Source organism: Columba livia, chromosome 2, assembly GCF_036013475.1.
Source record: "Columba livia isolate bColLiv1 breed racing homer chromosome 2, bColLiv1.pat.W.v2, whole genome shotgun sequence".
Classification (NCBI taxonomy): domain Eukaryota; kingdom Metazoa; phylum Chordata; class Aves; order Columbiformes; family Columbidae; genus Columba; species Columba livia.
The window spans coordinates 6,396,792-6,402,791 of NC_088603.1; positions in this window are offsets into that span (position 1 = coordinate 6,396,792).

Genomic DNA, 6,000 nt, shown 5'->3' on the forward strand with positions numbered 1-6,000 from the left:
CTTTGGAGTAAATAAAGGTGAGAGCTTAATGGTCCTTAAGCGCTTTTCATAGTCAAAGCATCCCAAGGTGCTCTCTGGTAATGAAGGCTGTCAGAAGGCAAAGGAGCCCGTTGTGGTCTTACTCCCAAATACACATGATTTTTGCTTGCAAGCAAGCAAGGGAACAACTGGATGAAGGAGTCGTTCAATTTCGACTAGAGATTTTGGGGGATAAAAGCCCCAGAGAAGGATTTGGATGAGGAGATGTCTATAACCAGAACATCTCTATTCAGCTCTGGTGTGACTGAAGGCCCCATGGCTGAGCTCATCTCCATGGGACCTTAAATCTCCCTGGTTCTGTTGTGTTTCGGGCCAGCTGAGATGCTCAAAGGTATAAAGACATCCCCATGGGGCTGGTGGAGACGATGAGGGCCCTAAATAGAGCTGTGTCCCTTTGACACAGCACGAAGGGATGGGATGGGATGGGATGGGATGGGATGGGATGGGATGGGATGGGATGGGATGGGATGGGATGGAATGGGATGGGACGGGATGGGATCTCCTCAGACATCCCTAATGGCACTGAGCACTGTACTTGAACCCTGCACCCCCAAGCTGTGTTTCACGGCATCTCCAGCCTTCCATCCCCAAAGAACTCAAGGTGTTGTAGCTGGTCCTGCCCCTCACCAGAGCATCCTACACCTGGTGGGACCAATCCCAGGACATAAGTGTCCTGTTACCACTGTTGTCTCCTTTTTCTGCTCCCCATAAAGACGTGGAGAGCACCAATTTTACGAAATCTATTTGGTTCCCTGGTTTCACTGCACCCTCACCACCCAGCTTTGGAGAAACGGATGGAAACGTTTTATGTGAGCACTATTGTACTGTGCCCAGCCATATTTTCCCAATAGCATGGGATATTGCATCGCTCTGACACCTAGTGTGTTCAAACAATAAAACCCACGTGAAGCACATTATTTTCCTTGGTATCACAGCTTTGCTGGGGAACAAGTAGCTCTAGCAAGGCTCCGGGATAGAGAGAGGTAAATGAGGCACAGGAGAAGCACACATGCTGTCTGCATGCTGCCAGGCTATCGCCTTCTTCTTATCCTACGTAATAAATCATGGCTGAGCAGCACAAGCTGTTCCTGTCATCGAAACATGGGAAGAAAAGCTCCTCTTGGCACCGGGGAGGTGATAATGACCCTGAATTAGAGCTGTATGTCTCCAGCACCTGATTTTCCTCCTCCTGCGGGCACAGCCTGATGTTTCTCCTCCTGGTTGTTGCAGGAACGGGTCCAGGTCTTGCGGATGTGGAGGAAGGATTTAAAGGAGCAATGTCCAGCCTGGCTTTTGGAGCAGCTTCTGACAACAAGTTTCAAGTACCTGATGGTCACGGCTGCCCCATGGAGACCAGGGGCAGTTGCACGGCTGTGGACAACAGCAGGGACAGCCCGTCACCACTGTCATGTCAGGGGACAAGCAGGATGGCTGTAGCATTTTGGGTTGTGGCAAGGCACGTGCATTTTCATTAAATGATTAATGTGGTCCCTGGAGTGCTTTTGGCTCAGGGAATAGCAATGTCCCCAACAGTTCCCAGCTCTGCTCAGCTCAGGTCAGGGACAGAGGCTGATGAGGGTTCAGGACTCTGTGTGACATCCCCAAATCCCCCCATTGCCCATGCACACAGATTTAGACCCCCCAACCCAGGCACTGCAAGCCCCCCAAGGCACTAATGCTGCACTTCGCAGCATCTGAGTAATTTGTAGAAGTGGTTTGAGGGGCTCCCTTTAAAAATATGATTTCCCAAAGCCTTTGACCTATGTCTTTTTAATTCCTTCTGAAACTCAAAATTCAAATATAGCCAAGCCAAGATCTCAGATGCCAGTTTGCTCCTGTCACTCGGCTCCTAAATTCACTTTTAAGGGACATTACTTCATCACTGAGCCTAGCAGATCTAGGCTCTTTCAGGAGAAATTAAATATTTGAACTTGATATATTAGCAGAAATCGCACATACTGTCTTAAAAGGAGCAAGATCCATTCACTGATATTAAGGGGCAGGAAAGCTGAGATTTAGGGGGTTTAAAACTTGTCAAAAGAGGAGAACAGTCAAACTAGAGAGCACCCAGGAGACACTGCCAAGTGCAGTGCAAATAGAGCAGAGAGCTAAAAATACAGCTGGGACTCCAGTCCTTTACAAGCCCTTAAGACAGCGCCGCTGGTTTTGGTTTTGTTTGCACTTGCCGTAATAAGGAAGATTTATCTGTTTGCAAATAGGACCTTTGGATAACGGTGGCGAACAGCAGCTCCTGTGTGTCATTGCTTATCTGTGTGTCTGCAAGCGCACACGGAGGACAGAGTGCAAGGCTGCGTGCGTTCTATTTTATCTTTCTCTACCCACAAAACTTCTTTTTCACGACCGTATCGGATATTCCTCCGGTTTGCCAATGCCCTCTAGTGGCTTTCGGCGAGAAGAAATATGCATTAAAAAAAATAAAGAGGATTTTGCAAAAAACTGCTATACTCTAGGTGTGTGCAGTGTGCAGGCTTTAGGAGAGATAGGCCATAGGTGTTTTAAAATGGAAAAAGAGCTAAATCAAAATCCTTAATTCACAAATGCTCATCTCATACACAGAAAAGGGGAGAGGGTAGGTTGTGGGATTCCCCATGTATTCCCAGAAAGTGCTATTGTAGTTCATCAAAAGACAAATACTGCTTTATTGTGCAGGTACATCTCCCTCTCTTCCTCCTTCTCTCCCTTAACTGATCCTGATGCATGTCCAGTAGGAACATGGCTTTTATTTGGAAATCCTAAGTGCTGCAGATAGGCTTGCCCACCTGGCTGGAGTATGGGCCCCTGCGTGTCTAACAGCACAGGGGATTGTTTTACACTGAATTTATTGCTTCCTCACTAGAAAAGCATCATCCAGAAAGGTCATTTTCTATGCTCTTAGTCTTAGAAAACGAATTTTTAGAAAACAATCATCCTACACGGAGTGAATTTAAGAATAAGTTAGATGGGTCGTACTTTCAATGGGCTGAGTTTGCCAACTCAATAGTGTCCCAGCTGGAGGAACAGCAAGGTCAGATAGGAAGAAAAGAGTAATAAAGGAGCTTGAAAATGCTCTGATTATAACAGATCTTAACACTGCATCCAGACCTCATGCCATCTCCACCTGCACAGATCAGAGTGACTTTTGCTTGAGATCCCCACCAGTCATCCTGGGAGCAGATCTCATGGTCGACCACCATCAGCATCAGCTCCTGCAGTGTGTCCACACTGCTGCCACTCACCAGCAGAGAAAGGGTAAGAGTTTGGTCCAGGAGCTCCAGTGGTTGAGGAAGGAAGTCCATACCCTGCCTTGGGCAGCTCTACCTGCACAGTGGTCCCTCTGAAACCAGGAGGAACCCTCAACACTCAGAATCCCAGAATGTCAGGGGTTGGAAGAGACCTCAAAAGCTCATCCAGTCCAATCCCCCCATGGAGCAGGAACACCCAGATGAGGTTACACAGGAAGGGGTCCAGGCAGGTTGGAATGTCTGCAGAGAAGGAGACTCCACATCCTCCCTGGGCAGCCTGGGCCAGGCTCTGGCACCCTCACTGAGAAGAAGTTTCTTCTCAAATTTAAGTGGAACCTCCTGTGTTCCAGTTTGAACTCATTGCCCCTTGTCCTATCATTAGTTGTCACCGAGAAGAGCCCGGGTCCATCCTTGTGACACTCACCCTTTACATATTTATGAACATTAATAAGGTCACCCCTCAGCCTCCTCCAAGCTCCAGAGCCCCAGCTCCCTCAGCCTTTCCTCATAATGGAGATGCTCCACTCCCTTATCATCTTCGCAGCTCTGCGCTGGACTCTCTCACTCCTCCTTCCCCCTTACTTACCCCAATTATCTCCCATCCAGTAATACAGCAGGGATGGTTATTAGGCAAAACTTCTCGTTCAGGTGGAAGCACTCCCAGCTCAATGAACCCAGTGTTGTAGGCAGGAGAGTCAAGGTGCAGCCGTTTCATAGCTGAAGTGGGATGCAGGTAAAAGACTCTTTACTGAGATTCCTGAATTAGTCATAAAGCAGATGTCTGCACTCACATTTTTTCACTCATATAAGTCTCTAGGCTCTGGTAGCTAAGCACCTTGCAAATATAATGAATTAATCCTTACAGCTAACAGGAAAATATAAGCAAGTAAGAGAGAAGATGCCATGGTATAAACTGATAAAGGGCTAACACCTCCCAAAAAACTCCTGCTCCTTTGGAGGCACGCAACTGCAGAGTGATCCTGGGTGGACAGATGTGCATCTGAAGGGGGATTTAGGACAGACCCTTGGCATTTCATAGAATCATAGACTCATTTTGGTTGGAAAAGGCCCTGAAGATCACTTGAGTCCAACCATCAACCTAACTCTGGCACTAACCATGTTCCTAAGAACCTCATCGATGTGTCTTTTAAACCCCTCCAGGGATGGTGACTCCACCACTGCCCTGGGCAGCCTGTTCCAGTGCTTGATAACCCTTTCCATGAAGAAATTTTTCCTCATATCCAGCCTAAACCTGCCCTCGTACAACCTGAGGCTGTTTCCTCTCATCCTATCATTTGTTCTTGGGATAAAACACCAACACCCTCCATGCTACAACCTCCTTTCAGACAGTTGTATAGAGCAATTTCACCATCAGCTTTGCTTCATCAGTGCTTGGACTGCTAGCAAGCCCCCGAATCAGCTGTACGTCCCAAATCCCTCTGTGAGGCTCATCTTTGCCCCATGTCGAGGAAAACAGGACTGAGGTGATCCACACAGACACCGTGTAACACATCCAAGAGACGAGGACATTTGAGAGATTTCCATTGTGTCATCTTGCAGCGCTTCCCACAGATCCAACTTCATCAGGAACTGGACTGAATATACATATGAACGATAGGAGGACTGGGTGCTGAGTACCATCCAACAATCTAATGATATTCAAATAATTACCCATTGGCAATGTTGTGGGGATTCCAAACATTATGAACAAAGACTCTATCCACATGAACACAGTACTCAGTGCCACCCATCTCCAAGAGATTGTGCTCACCCAGAGCTAAGGTTGCTCCTTGTGGCCTGAACACAAAAAAACAAATCACAAGTTAACTAACGTAAAATCTACTCCCCACCACTAGCTTTGCACTGTAATTTCTGCATCACTAAGACCTCCCACCAATGTAATTATTTCTAAAGCACCTTCCACCGGAGGTTTTTCAATGGACTGTGGCTAAATGGTCTCACGAATTAAGCAAATGCTTCTTGCAGTTTGCTGGCGAAGCAAGTGGAGGTGCAGCGTCAGCTAACACAGTGCTGAGCTTGGTTTTCAATGAGAACGTTCATTTTTGCACTTCTGCATCTGTCTGAAACAGGGTGTGAAGGATCAGCTTGTTACACTTTATTGTAAGCACATCCACTATGGGCTTATGTAATTAAAGAGGGGTGTTTGCTTATTGGTGTCACGCCGCATGGCTTAGGCAGTGCATGTCAGACGTGCTGCAGAGCAAACTGTACAACACGGCCTGGGAGCGACACAACGCACATTTTGTACAACTTTTCCATCCCTGTGCAGGTTTCTCAGGATGCAAACCCATTTGGAATGCTGGCATTCATGCAAACATACCTCCCCTTATGCAAATCAGCAATCAGCTTGATTTCCACTCCCAGGAAGTCTGCAATTAATGCATAAAGTCAAGGCTGAAGCAAACAGAGCTTTCCAGTTCCCTTGATTAGCGCACAGCGAGACGTCCAGCTGTGCAAGGAACGGTGGGGAGCTCAGAGGGTGGGAAGGGTCTGGCTCACTTCTGCAGCAAGAATGAGGACAAGAGAAGGAGTTTTAATGCTTTTTATCCTACTCACACGCTGAGGCAACGGGTAGGAGTCATCACCCAGTGGGGGCTGGTAAGGGTTCCACCGCAGAAGTGAGAACAGCACCCCGGGGAGTCAGCACAGGCAATCTGAATTGATACCTGGATCAAACAACAACGTATTTTACACTCGA